Below are 15,909 nucleotides of genomic sequence, written 5' to 3' on the forward strand. Positions count from 1 at the left end.
CACATACTTGCATTCACAATGCACTCCAGAAATATATTCCACTCACTAACAACTCTCCACATAAAAAATTTACTCCTCACCTTCTTCACCACATCTTTATACAACTTCCAGAGATGGCCTCTTGTTCTTCCGATCTTAACAGCCACTCTTTTTATAATTCGTTCTGTTAATCTAATAGAATCCCTTAAATAACTTGAAGATCTCTATCTTATCTCCTCTTTTCCTCCTATCCATCAACCTCTGTAATCTACACATTCCCTCAAATGCTCTTCATAATAACCAACACGCCAGATTATAATTTTGGTCATTCATCTTTGGACCTTTAATAAATTTAGTTTAATCCTTTATCCAAGTGTGAGCAAACAAAGTTTGCACCTGAAAGTATCTTCAGGACTGGGGTAAGGTGGTACAACACCAGGGCACTCCTTGCAAAGGTGGAGCAAGCTACCAACACTCCTATCTCAGTATCTCCCATAATGCAAAACACATTTCCTTGTGTGTTGTGGCCCTTCCAGTGCCCTTCCTGGCCCACCTGTTGTGGCCCTTCCCTTAATGCATAACATTAGACATATCCGCAAGGAGATGTGTTTTGCATTGTGGGAGATACTGAGATAGGAGTGTTGGTAGCTTGCTCCACCTTTGCAAGGAGTGCCCTGGTGTTGCACCACCTTACCCCAGTCCTGAAGATACTTTCAGGTGCAAACTTTGTTTGCTCACACTTGGATAAAGGATTAAACTAAATTTATTATACTCTAACCAAGTGAAAAATAAACTTTCAACATCTTTGGACCTTCTCTAGTGTTTCCACATCACAATAAAAACTGAGTGACTAAATCTGAGTACAATAGTACATATGTGGTCTGACCAATGCCTTATTATATAGAGACACTACCACCTCCTTTCTGTACATGTCAATGTACTTTTTATCATAGCAGCAATACGATGTGCAGTCTTTGCAACGTGCCCCTGTCTACCATCACTTCAAGATCCCAAATCTCATCCACTTCCTGAAGTATAGCTCTACCAATACAGTATGTAGCCTTATATCTCTGTATCCCAAAGTATAACATCTTACATTTATAATATGAAAAATGCAATTTCAAATCTTCCTGTAGAGAATTAACATCAGAAGTACTCCTGATAATTCTACCTAACTTTGCATCATCAGCAAACATTTGAAGATCCTCAGTCAATCCACAAGACATATGCTTAGCAAATAAGAAACAGTAGATGGCCCAAGAACAGAATCTTGAGGTATGCCACTGGTCACCTTCCTTTTCTGAGACACTTTCACCATCATACATGACTTGCTGGTCTCTTTCAGAAAGCTGATCTTCAATCCATCTAACCAATCTGCTGTCTAATCTCACATTCTTCAGATTATACATCACTATCTTGTGGTAATCTATCAAATGCTTTTGTAAAATCCAACAAAAATCACTGTATGTGAATTTCCTTTATCCTACACATTCATCATCTCGCAATAAAACATAAGCAGATTGCTAAAATAAGAACTGCACTTCACAAACCCATGCTGAGCATCATAGAGAATGTCCACCAACCCAATCCTGTCTTCTATTTCGAACTAATTTTTCCAAAATTTTAATAACAGTTGCAGATAATCATAGATTATCTGCAACTGTGATTAATCTATGATTATCTGCAGCTTTCCAATCATAGACCAGTCTATGATTGGAAACTTCTGTTTTCACATCATGCTTGTAGAGAGGTTATTATTTTGCCTTCTTTCCACTCCTTAGGAACCTTCCCCACTGCAAGATTTTCACACTAGGTTTTTTCATGAAACAATACGTTATTTAAAGTCAGTTTATGGGAAAGAAAGAAGATAATTCCACAATCATCTTACTATATGGCAATCATTTTAGAAATAAATGGACTTTACAACTGTTATAAAAAAACTCTTTTAATTTTCCGATGTTTCGATCTTCATATTAAGATCATCATCCGGAGCATATACAAATATACAGGACAAGCTGTGTTACATTACATACATTAAGCTAGAGAAACAATGATTAGATCACAGGTTATTCTGCTGGCATGACCTCTAGTGAAAAAAAAAAAAAATTAATTAAAAAATTAATTATTTAGAAACTACATCAAGCTAAATTCTATTTATGATAACGTGAATAAACATTCTTTCTTATAGATAGTTTTCTTTCAGTAACAATGATGTCCTATTTTTAGCATTACGATTGTTATTTTTGATTTAGGATCCTGGATTATCTATAGTCCTGTTCATAGTTACTCTTAGAGAGGAGGGTTCTGTGGGTTGAATATGTGCCTTCCATATGTTTGGGATTTTTAGACCATCATTATTGTTCAGATTGGGTGTGGTTGATAATAATCTCAAAGGCTTCCTTAAATTTCCGTTCATACCATGTTTTGGTGTGATGTAGACAACTAGTGCTTTTCCAGTCAGTTCTATGTAAGATGTTCAGGGCACGATCAGAAAGGCCAGCTTCACCATAATTATTATATTTAATGTGTTGTTTATGTTCTTTTTGTCTGATAGGAATTGCATCCTGTTTCCCCTATATATGGTATGTTACAGGTGCAATAAATATGGTATGTTCCAGGGTGGGCCAGTGGAGGGAGTGGGTCTTTGGATGAGTTGAGTAAGCTTTTTAATTTTGCAGGAGGTTTAAAGGTGGCGTTGAGGTTGTTTTTTTGTAGTATTATGTTTATTTTATCTGATGTCCCTTTAATGTAAGGAATGGTTATAGTTTTATTGTAGTCTGGTTTGTCTTTGTTTTTTATTAAGGTCTTGTAGAGAATTTTGTTAATAGTGTTTTGGCTGTAACCATTTTTTTGAAAAGTATTGCTGATAACTTTAAATTCCTCTTTCAGTGCATGTTCACTGGAGCAGATCTTCAGAGCCCTGTTTTTTGGAGTATTAATGACATCATGTTTTTGTGTTGGGTGGTGGTATGAGTTTATGTGTATATATTGGCCAGTATGTGTCGGTTTCCAGTAAACAGCGAAGGAAAGATTGCCAGAAAGAAGATGTGTGGCTAGTGTATCTAGAAATGGAAGTGTGTTCTGTTTTTCAATCTCAGTTGTGAACTGTATGTGTTTGTGTTGTTTGTTTAGGTGGCTAAGGAATGTGTCTGGCGGCCATGGGACCAGATAGCGAAAACATCATCAACGTACCTAAGCCAGACTTTAGGTTTTAAAAGAGAGGAATCTAAAGCATGTTGCTCAAAATGTTCCATATAAAAGTTAGCAATGGGGGGGGGGGGAATAATGGCGAGCCCATGGCTGTGCCTTCTTTTTGTAGGTAGAAAGCGTTTTTCCATACAAAATAACCAGAACATAATACATGCGCAAAGAGTGGCGTGATATCTGGAGGGAATTTGTTCTGTAAAAGAAGGATTGGGACATTCATAAAGAGGGCAGAGACGTCAAAACTGACTGATAAATCATCTTTTTCTAATTTAATGTCTTTGATAATGTTTATGAAGTGTTGTGTGTTTTTGATATAGGAGGGGGGGGGGAATAACCTATCAACTCCTTTAGTGTTGCCACTAATTTCTTGGCTGAGTGATAATTTGGGCTATCTATCCCTTTGACTATCGGCTGGAGTGGTGTGTTTTGTTTGTGAATTTTCGGTAGCTCGTAAATTCTTGGGGAATGAGCGTAGTGCAGAAATAGTTTTTTGACTGTATCTTTGGGCCATATGGTAATTGATTTAAGTAGTTTCTCTGTTTTCTTTTTTTTTATTCTATTGGTTGTTTTGTAGTCAATGAGTTGGTATGTATTATTGTCCGAGACTAGCAGATTCATTTTTTCTAAATAAGAGGTTCAGTTTAAAATAATGGTGGCACTTCCTTTATCGGCTCTAGTTATTACGATGTTCGGATTTGATTTTAATGATTTCAATGCTGTTAATTCGTGTTTTGTTAAGTTGCTTGTTATTGTTTTGTTATGATTTAAAATGTTGGCGGTTTCTAAACGTATTTTGTCTGCTATGTAATTTGGGATGAATCTTAAGCTTCTTTCAATATTACAAATAAATTCCAATTTGTTTATTGATCTGGGTTTTACAGCAAAATTTAGACCTTTGTTAAGTACCGAGAGTTCATCTTTGTTTAAAGCGTGGTTGGATAGGTTAACTATGTTACTATTACCTGCAGGCGATTGGTGGCTCCTGTTGTTTCTTGCTTCTGGTTGGTTGTTATCGTTCATGGGAAATTTGAATATGTCCGTTGGTTTTGTTGATCTTTTAGTCTAAGAAATTTGAAAATGAGGTTTTCTTTCTTCGTTTGAAGGATATGGTTCGCTGTGTTGTCCATAATCTTTTCCAAGATCATCCAGATATCTGCTTTTAAGTAGCTTGAAAGTTCTGACTTTTCATTTTGTAGCTGGTTTTGAGTAACGGCTAGGTTCTTTCCTGTAGCCTGGATCTGTTCTCTGAGTAGCGCTTTCTCCATGCATTGGTATATTCGTAGCGCCTTTGTTGAGGTGAATTTTCTCTTTAGTTTGATGCAATTCGGAATGATTATTATTATTATTATTGTTGTTGTTGTTCCGGGCAACTCCAAGGAGTCGACAGACTCACCGAGGGAGGCCCTAACATTATGTCAAGAACAATTATTCAACATTGACACAGTATCTATCATACCTTGCATTGAAGTCATTCATGGTCGTAGCACCCACAACAGACTCTGGAAGCTTATTCCACTCATTCACCACTCTCCAAGTAAAAAACCTAGCTCTAACTCCCTTGTCAACCACGCTCTTGCCCAGCTTCCATGCATGGCCCCTAGTCCTCCCACCACCAGTCATATTTTCAAAAATATCTTCTGGATCAATCTTATAGAAACCCTTCAGTAATTTGAATGTCTCAATCATATCACCCCTCCTTCGCCTATCGTCCAATCTCTGCAACCCACAAATCTTCAACCTATTCTCATAAGATTCATTCCACAGACCTTCTATCATCTTGGTCACTCGTCTCTGGATCCTCTCCACTTCCTCCCCATCACAAAGAAACCCTGGTGCCCATAACTGGGCACAGTAGTCCAGATTGGGTCTTATCAAGGCTCGATACAGAGGAACAACAACTTGTTTGTCTCTGCATGTTAAAGTATTTTTTGGAAGCCAAGTGATTTGATGAGCTGATTTAGTCACTATTGCAATGTGTCCCCTAAACTTCAATTTCCTATCCACCAACACTCCCAAATCCCTGGCCTCATCAATCTCCTGGAGTACGGTTCCACCAATGCGATATACTGCTGCTATTCTTTTTACCCCAAAGTGCATAACCTTACACTTTGCCACATTAAATTGACATCCATTTTTCCTAGCCCAGTCCTCCAAACTCTTCAAATCATCCTGTAAAATTTTGACATCCTGTGCACTCACAATCACAATTGCTCTACCCAACTTTGCATCATCAGCAAACAAGTGAACACTTCCTCTCAAATCCTTTCCTATATCATTGATGAACAAATTGAAAAGCAGTGGTCCAAGAACAGAGCCCTGCGGCACTCCACTAGCCACAAGACGTCATTTAGACTCCACTCCTGCATAAACCACTCTCTGGTATCTCTCCTTCAACCACCCTCCTATCCATCTCACCAACCCTATATCTATCCCCCATCTGCTCCAGTTTACTGATTAGGGTTCCATGTGGTAACCTGTCAAAGGACTTGGCAAGGTCCAGTAGTATCACTGTAAACCCATTACCCCTATCCAGTTCAGCCGTCACTGTGTTATAAAACGTGAGCAAGTTACTGAGACATGATCTACCCTTCACAAAACATGTTGTTCCCCATACAATATCCCATTTTCATCTATCCAATCCTGTATTCTTTTCTTGACTAATTTCTCTAAGACCTTGACAATGATTCCTGATATGCTAATCGGTCGGTAATTTACAACAGCAGTCTTGGAACCACATCTATGTAGTGGAACTATTTTCCCCTCTTTCCACCCCCCTCGGGACTAACCCAGACCCGAGACTCAAATTAAACAAAATGGTCAAGGGTACTGACAATTCTTTAGCTGCTTCTCGTACGACACGAGCTGGTATACCATCCAATCCCACGGATGTATTGACATTGAGGTTATGCAATAGACTACTCACCCTTCATTCACCACAATTCCTGTATAAACTGTTGGTTTATTCGTTTCTACAATGTCACCACCTGGATGATATATACTTGCAAAGTGCTCACTCAGTAACTCAACTATATCAACTGATTCAGTTACCTCCCTACCATCGGCATTCTTTAAAGTCATTCTGCCATGTACATTTTTCCTTTTACTTGCTACATATCCAAAAAACTGTTTAGGATTCTCTTTAGCCTGCATGGCCAGTGTTCTTTCGTAATCCTTTTTTGCTTTTCTTACCACACTCGTTACCTTTCTGGCCTGCGCTTTATACCGTTCATGTGCCTGCCAGTCACCTTTCTCCTTAAATTCCCTCCATAGTTGTTTCTTTTTTTGCAGCTCAAGCTTAATGGTGTTATTCATTCATTTAACCCCTACTTGATTTATTATTCGGACTCTAGGTATACAGTCAGCCATTGCTTCATGCAAGCACTTCTTAACTGCCTCCCATGCACTATCAACTTCTAGTCCTTGCAATTGTACATGCCATGCACTGAACCAATCAAACTCCTAAGCTTGTCATACTTTCCAGCCCGATAATTCCACATGTACCCTGTCTTAATTGAAAATTCCACACCTTTAGCTACCTCTCAAGTCAAGATCCTATGATCACTCTCACCAATTGGTGGCAATGTGGTCATATTTGTTACAGCCAAATCCTAAGATGTAATTACTAGGTCAAGCACTCTCTGACCATTACCTCCTGCAAACGCTCCTTAACCACCTCCCATGCACTATCAACATCCAGCCTTTGCAGTTTTACTTGCCATGGCATTGAACCAAGCAATCTCCTAAGCTTATCATACTTATCAGTGTGGTAATTCCACATGCACTTAATTGAAAATTCCACACATTTAGCCACCTCCCGGGTCAAGACCTTATGATCACTCTCACCAATTGGTGGCAACGTGGTCATATTCATTACAGTCAAATTCTCAGATAGTCAAGCACTCTTGAATCCCTAGTATTTTCCATTACATGCTGTCGCAGATAGTTATCCCTTAATAACCGCATAAAATCCAACTCCTTCCTCCCGTGTGTCCTCTCCTCACTCCAATCAATGCGACCATAGTTGAAATCTCCCATAATAATTACCCTCCTTCCACTCATTTCTTCTGTTTGCTTGTGCATACTGTCACCACCATCTTTTCCATCACCTGGTCTATAGCAACACCCAATTGTATATTTATGTGCATACTGTCACCACCATCTTTTCCATCACCTGGTCTATAGCAGCACCCAATTGTATATTTAGTTCTGCTAGCCACAATCTCACACCAAATGGCCTCAAATGTGCTCTTTTCTCTATCCTGCAATTCAACTTCTATTCTCCTTGGCTGTAGCTCATCAGTTATCATCAACAATACTCCTCCCCCCATTTTATTCTCCCTGTCATTCCTGAACATACTATACCCATCACATTCAATCCCACTAGCTATATCATCTACAGTCAGCCATGATTCACTAATACCAATAACCTGTGGTCTAGAAGTGCCAACCATGGCCAAAAACTCTTCCTTCTTGTTCCTAATACTCTTAGCATTAGTGTACATGAATTTAAGACCCCCATTAGCCCCAACCCTACCTTAATGGAGGAATACTGGACCTCCTACTACCCCCATTAGCCCCAACCCTACCTAATTTGTGGATGTGTGGAGTGAGTTCGATGGGTGAAAGGATCTGTATAAGCTGGATGGCTTGCATTTGAATGGTTACGGTGTAAGGAGACTTGAGAAAGTGCTGAATGTAATGGATGTTCAAATTCAGGGAAACTAGATTTATTAAGGGGGGAGTAGATATACAGTCCTTAGGGAGGCAGTTGAATGTATGAATGAATATAATATGCCCGAGCGAATAACGACAACAAATCAGAGTGGGATAGTTAATATAAGGCATCAAGGTAGGGTTGGGGCTCCTCTCCCATAAAAAAAACTGCCACCCGCCCATACTTAGCAGAATTAGAATTTCCAGTAAGCAGATGAAGGAGTATCTCTTCTTCCTCTATTCCATCCTCAAGACAGGTTGAGTCCCATATGAACACCAATGTAGTTAATGCTTTTTAACTGCATTAAGAATTGTTGAATTAGGGATATTCAAATCTTGCAGCACTTGTGCATTTATTTTTTGTTTTGTCGATTGAGTTCTTTTGATTTTCCTGAAGCATTTCATTTCAAAAGCCAACAGTTTCTTCTCTGCTTCTGCTTTTTTTTTTTTTTTTGAAGGTCCTGGGTTTTGCCTCATAGAAAGCTGTTGGTAGTATTATACAACAACAAAAGTATAGTGACATTTTTCAGCTAATTGTATACACAGTGTATTATTATATGTAAATGAATAAATTGAATTGTGTAAAGTACATAAAGTTGTATATAAAGTATTATTATTATCATGTAGGCATCTCCATGGAGTCAAAGACTCATCACAGGAGATCCATTATCCACACAATGCCTATCATTACCTCTTTTTAAACTCATTCACCGATGAAGCTCTCATAACTACCTCTATTCCACACATTCACCACCCTCCAAGCAAAACTCTAGTTCTAACACCCTTGGTAACCATACTTTTACACAATTTCCACTGTTGACCCCTTGTTCTCTTCCTTCCTGCAACGTACTGAAAAAAGTCTTTAGTGTCAATCCTATAAAACCCCTTTAATAACATATGCTTCTATTATGTCTCTTTTTCTTATGGATTTTTCTTCTGCCTGCAAATATCATGCAGCTTCCAGAATATTTGGATAGGCTGAAAGTGTGTGCATGTGAAAATGGCAGTCAGTTCAATATTAAATATAAAATTATACATTTTTGTGTTTATATCCAATAACATATTACAGTAGGTGATTAATCCTAAAAGAAACTAATCAAGCTAGGACTCTTGGAGTTCAGTAAATATGAAGTTGAAGTTCAGGCCATAGCAAAGATTTCAAATACAACTCAGGAGATAATTGTAATGCAGAAATGAAAAAGGCCTTGATTTGACCTAAATCAGGCTCACCTGTTCTGTTGTGGTCCCCTGGTCTCTGAAGCAATGCAGATACAGTGGAAGAGGATGCAAAAACAAGTGTTAAAGATCATATTGTGATTGCATAATGTAGAGTATGAGAACAGGTAAAATTTGTGGATTACAGACACCAGTGAAGAGCAGGAAACAGGGCAACATGATAGACTTAAAAATTTCTGAAAGAGTCATCCAGGTTCCTGTCCTGATTTACAGTCATGTGTAAACCCACACCTTACCATGCAAGTGTTTGTAACCAGTCCACTGGAATATGGCGGTTAATTCTTATTCATATAGTGGCCTGTGCCTATATACTGCATGTGCTCTTGTGGCAGGTTTGCTGTTTTGAGGGACAAAAACCTGAGTTTCCAAGAGAAAAAAAAAAAAAAAGACTCCACTTCCATATGAGACTAACTCACCATATGATTGAAAACATGTTAAAGATTCCTCACATCAGATAGGATTCAAACCTGGGTTCTTTCCATCCAAAGGACTCGTCTTTCATCATTCATGATTTCTTCTTCTCAAATTGCATCATCCTTACATTTGGCCAATATTACACTGGTAGCCATTTACCTTTTCCCATACTGCTAGTCGATGTAAGTCTTCCTATAGGATCTCTACATCACCTTGATTTACTATTGTTCTTCCAAGTTTAACATCATCAGCAAACAACTGAATATTTCCTGTCAGATCATTTCCTATATCACTGATATACAAATTAAACAACAGAGCACCAAGTACTGAGTCCTGTAGTGCACCCCCCTAGTCATTTGCCTTTGCCTAGATTCAATCCTCCATAAACCACTATTTAATATCTGTCCATCAGCCACCCTCTAATCCAAATCACCAAATTTATATCCATCCCTATTTGCACCAATTTAGTGCAGAGCTCTGTGTGGAATCTTATCAAATGCCTTTGCAAAGTTTTAATGTCACTGAATAGCCATTTCCCTTATTCATCTCAACTATCACTTTATTATAAAAAGCAAGCAAATTGCTTAGTATATTATTACATATGAATAAATAAAATGAATAGTATAAAGTATATGGAAGTTGTATAAAGATGTGATGGAGGATGTGAGGAGTAAATTTTTTATATATAGACTTATTGAAGTGCATTGCTGGAGTGCATTGTCAATGTAGGGAGTGTAATAATTTCAAATTTCATTATGATGGATATGTTGCTGATCGAGTGGGCCTCCCACAATGAATCTATTGATTCCATGGAAGTTACTGTAATAATAATAATAATTTCTGTATATAATATAATGTATGTTGTGAATTCATTTCTAGTGCATGCTATCTCAGATGACCACTCAATCCTGCCCTTTAACATTAATTGTGTGTTTGTTATTTTTTGCATTCAGGATACATACCTTATTCATAAAACAGCATTGATACGATGCTGTTAAAATGAAAGAGAAAATAAAAGAGTCGATTTTGCATACATGAATGATTGGAAAGGTAACAAGTATGGAAAATGAAAGAGTTACTGAAAGAAAAATATGAAAGAGAAGAAGAGATTGGATAGTTGGGGTTGGATAGGGGGATAACATCTGCATTGACATATTTTTTAATATGTCAATGAATATGAATTTTGCTGGGTCGAGTTCCAAAGGAGTGGAAGGATGGCAAGATTGTGCTGCTTCATAAGGAGATGATAAAACTCAAGTATCAAATTATAGGCCAATCTGTGTGTCAGGTGTTGTGGTTAAGTTGTGGATGGGATTGGATTGGAGACTGGCTATCTGATAGGTATCAGCAAGTTGTGTATATGGAAGCAATCTCCTGGAAGAGGAAAGTCACTAGTGGTGTGCCTCAGGGTTCTGTTCTAGGGAATTGCTGTTTAACTGTACATTAATGATAATGGTGAAGATTTGGATGGATATTCAGTTATTTGCAAATGATGCAAAGTTAGAACGAACTATGAAGAGAAGAAATGTTATGTCCTTACAAGAAGACTTTAATAAATTGAGTGAATGGGCATGGAAATGGAGATGCGAGTTCAGTGTTGCAAAATGTAAGGTTTTAAAATTTGGGAAGCAAAGATGATTATTATTCAGGCCTCCATGGAGTCAAAAGACTCATCGTGGGAGGTCCTTCCTAAGAAACACAAAGTCTATCAAAACTCATCGAGGGGAGATCCCCCCTAAGAAATACAAAGTTTATCATACCACTCCTTGAACTCATTGACCGTTCTCGCTGTCACCACTCCATCAGACAATGCATTCCATAGTTCAATCACCCTCCATGCAAAGAAACCACTCCTCACCCTCTTGCTCACAGTTTCCTTTCGTAACTTCCAGGGATGGCCTCTTGTCATCACTCCTTCCCGCTGTTCAACCAAGGAAAAGAACTCCCCAGTGCCAACCCTGTAACCACCTCTCAACAGTTTAAAAGTCTCAATAATATCACCTCTCCTTCTTCTATCCACCAAACTCTGCAGTCCACACTCCCTCAGCCGATCCTCATAACTGACATTGTACAGTCCTGACACCATCTTTATTATCTGCCTTTGTACCCTTTCCACAGTTAATTTAACTCCTTCAAATCCTGGGGACCAGATCTGAGATCAATAGTCTAAGTGTGGTCTCATCAGAGTCTTATACAACGGAATGATAATCATTTTATCTCTACAGATCAGTGTCCTTCTCATCATTGCAGCAATCCTCTGTGTTACCTTCACCACCTTTGCAATATGTCCCCTAAATTTCAGGTTTCTATCAATCATCAACCCCAGATCTCTTGTCTCCCCTACTTCCTCCAGTATAACTCCTCCCATAGATTATGCAGCGTCCCATCGATGTGTACCAAACCTCAAGACACCTTACATTTTGCTGCATTAAACCCCATAACCCTATTCATTTGCCCATCTATCTAGCTTATTGAAATCCTCTTGCAGGGCTGCCGAATCTGCACTATTACTAATAATCCTTCCCAGCTTTGCATCATTCGCAAACAGCTGAATAACCCCTTGCAATCCACTGACAATGTCATTGATATAAAGGTTAAACAATATAGGTCCCAGTATTGAGCCCTGTGGAACCCCACTTGTAACCTTCTGCCTCTTTGATATTGCTCCACCATACACAACTCGCTGATACCTATTGGACAGCCAATCCTGAATCCAGTTGACCCATGTGCTGCAACTTAAATATCAACTTATCATGTGGCACCCTGTCAAATGCCTTTGCTAAGTCTAAGAAAATGGCAGTATATGCCTTTCCCTCATCTAATGCTCTTGTAACTTTATCATAAAAGGCTAGCATATTGCTAAAACAAGAGCGCCCCTTCACAAATCCATGTTGACTCTCACAGATAACATTACCCTCATCTGCCCAATGCTGTATACGGTCTTTCACTACTTTCTCCAAGATCTTACTAACTACTGATGACACACAAACTGGCCTGTAATTAGACACGTCCAGTCTGCTACCACCCTTATGCAATGCCACTATCTTACCTTCCTTCCATTCCATGGGCACCTTTCCCGCAGCCAGACTTTCAATGAAGAGTCAGGTCAAAGGCACTGTCAGTTCCCTAGCACGTTCTCTCAAAACTCGTGGTGAAATACCATCCAATCCCACAGCTTTACTGACATCCAGAGTACTCAGTATTTGAAACACACTCTCCTCATGTACCTCCAGACCTCAAACCAGTCCTATACCTCTAGCATTAAAACTGACTCCTCTAGGATGAAATACTCCAATAAAGTGTTCATTGAGCAATTCCACTATGTCCACTGCATCAGTCACTCTATTCCCATTTTTATCCCACAATATCATTCTTCCACAGTCATTTCTCCTCCTACTGGCCACATATCTAAAAAATTCCCTAGGATTTTCTTTGGATCTTAGGGCTAATCTCCTCTCATATTCCAGTTTCGTCTTCCTTACCATACTAGTCACTCTTCTGGCCTGTGTCTTATACTCTTCATGCATCTTCTCTTCACCTGTCTCCTTATATCTCTTCCACAGCCTCTTTTTTGCATGCAATTCCTGTTTAATATTGTTTGTCATCCACCTTACTCCAAATTGTGTCCTCTTGTTCACTCGTGGTATACAACTTACCATTGCTACTAACAAATATTCTTTCATAATTTCCCATGCACTAATGATATCCCGGCCTTCCAATTCCTCCTTCCATGAAACTTCCCCAAGTTGACGTCTTAGACTATCATAATCACCTGCCTTATAATTCCACATACATTCCCGTCTCTTTGATACTACTGCATGTTTATTCATTTTCCAAGTCAAAACCATATGGCCACTCTCTCCAACTGGTGGGAGAGATGTCATCTCGGTTATTATCAACTCTTCTGATGCTATAACCAAATCCAAAACTCTTGAACCTCTTGTTCCCTCTTTTAATTTACATTTATTTTATTATTATTATTAATTACAAAACATTAAGTAGACTAAATAAATGAAATAAAACTAAATACGGTAATGAAAACTTAGCTTCGTCTTGTATTCCACCGTTATGCATCCGCCCCGTCTTCTCGGTAAACAAAATACACAATATCGCAACAGCACTAACTTCAAAAAACAACCACTATAGTACACTCATATTCCTGAGAAACAATTTAGCACTCAAAAATGTAAAAAAACGAACTATTCACCTATTAAAAAATCACTTTCTTCAGCACAGCTCAAATTCACCGCCACATGCTACGGTGACGCTAGCACCATCCTCCATGTAGAATTTATGATTAGTGGAGATATATTGTTAGAGGTGGAGAAAATAAGAGTTTGTGAGGTGATAGTGGATAAGAATCTGAAATTTAGGGGAAGGATTGCCAAAATTGTGAGGACAACACAAGAATTCTGTGAATGATGCAGAGGACACTGACTTGTGGAAGTAAGGAGATTCTTGTTCCATTGTATAATGTTTTGATTAGGCCACACATGGACTACTGTGCACAGCTTTGGTCATCTGGTTTTTAAAAGGATGAAGAGATGTTGGAAAGGCCCAGAAGTAACTAACTAAGGTAGTTTCTGATCTCTGGAATGTCGAATATGAGGAAAGGTTGGGAAGATGCAATTTACAAAGTCTAGTGGATAGGAGGAATAGGAGTGATATAATAGAGACTTACAAGTTAGTAAGGGGTTCTTATGGGATCATCAGTATTGGAGAGCTTTTACAGAAAACAGTGGGAGATCAGGGATCATCCCTGGAAGCTGTATAAGGATGTTGTGAGCAGGGGAATGAAAAGCAGGTTTTTTTTTGCGTGCAGAGTTGTGAATGATTGGAATGCCTTGCCTGAGAGTGTGGTGTCTGCAGAGAATTTGAGTGTGTTTAAGGTGCAGTATGATGGGGTGTGTGTGTATGATAAAGGGACCTCCTAGCTGAGTCTTTGTCTCCATGGGGTCTTGGGATAATAATAGTAGTGGATCAATGTGTAGATTGTGTCGGAGGGCTTCTGTAAATATATGGAGTACATTTGATGGGCAAAAGGGCTTGTATATTAAATATGGCTAGTATTTTGAATAAATATTTATTAGATTTCTAATTATGGTTGGTCATTAAAGAATGCAGGGGATGTAAGGCTATTGCTGTGCTTATTATACTAATGCCAGAAAAAAAAAATTGTCTATTAGCAAATGAATGAACACACAGATCAGAGAAACTAACTATAGCTGTTAGGATTGAAATAGGTGAACATGTGTGGGTTCTCTTGAAATGAATGTGAGGATGGAAATGATCAAAGATTGCTGAATATACTCATAGTATCAAAATTCACTTATATGAATTGGTTAGTCATTAAAGGATGCAGGGGATGTAAGGATATTGCAGTGCTTATATACTAATGCCTGAAGCATCAGAAATAAGGGAGAAGTGATTTGATTTTGATATTGTTTAGTTTGACTTGGCTAGAGATTATAAGCATTAGCGAGACTTAGTTGATTGAGAAAGATATAGTCAGTGGGACAAAATATATGAAATAATGTGTTTTCAAGGATAGAGAGAAGAGGATTGCTGACAGCAGAACAATTGAAAGGATAGATACTTGGCAAGAAAGCCATAACAGAGTCAAGCGCAATATGTTTGAAGCTGTCTACTGCGAGTGAGATAGAGGCTGACAACACAAAATGTTCTGTTTGGCTCTGTCTTGCACTTATAGCAGCAACAAACCATATATTTTATATATTTGGTTGCTGCTGTTCTGTAAGTCTGAAGGTGAAAAAAAATATGTAGATGAAATTGACAAATTAACTCAGTGAACACAGGACAAGTAATTATCCTGGATGACCTTTAACTACAGAGACATAATGGAAGGAGGAAAGGTCGCATGTTGGGGAAAAAAAAAATTTATGCATCTCTTAACATATAATTACCTGGAATAGCATGTGATGGAGGAGTCTAGAGCCAACCTTTTCCCATACAGTTACCATTTCAAAGTTAGATTTGTTTTGTGGGCTGCACTAGGTGATTCAAGAAAGATTAGTGTATTGCATTTTCTGCATCTTATTACACATAAGGGCAGTTTTCGTGTTACTGTTTTTTCCAGACTATATATATAAACATTTTAAATTCCCCATACTTTTATCCACAATAAATCTATGTCAATAAAAATATAAAAAAAATGACTTATTTTGTTTTTTAAAAAAATACTTTCTTTTATTAAAAAAAACCTTACTTTTGTTTTTAAATGCCCACATTAGAAAATTTACAACTTGAAAAGAACCCTTGTTTTCAATATTAAGATGAATAAATAAATATAATGATACACTTAAAATTGAACATATTTAAAAAGTTTATTAAGTATGATAT

General features: G+C 38.1%; 1 protein-coding gene across 1 annotated transcript in view; it reads left to right on the plus strand.

Moving 5' to 3' along the window:
* The window catches only part of LOC150092703 (uncharacterized), a 173,471-nt gene that overhangs the window by 172 nt on the left and 157,390 nt on the right, over positions 1 to 15,909 (plus strand). The gene's annotated exons all lie outside the window — the stretch shown is intronic.

This window comes from Typopeltis vanoorti, chromosome 25, assembly GCF_054136105.1.
Source record: "Typopeltis vanoorti isolate ZY-2024b chromosome 25, IOZ_Tvanoo_1.0, whole genome shotgun sequence".
Classification (NCBI taxonomy): Eukaryota; Metazoa; Arthropoda; class Arachnida; order Uropygi; family Thelyphonidae; genus Typopeltis; species Typopeltis vanoorti.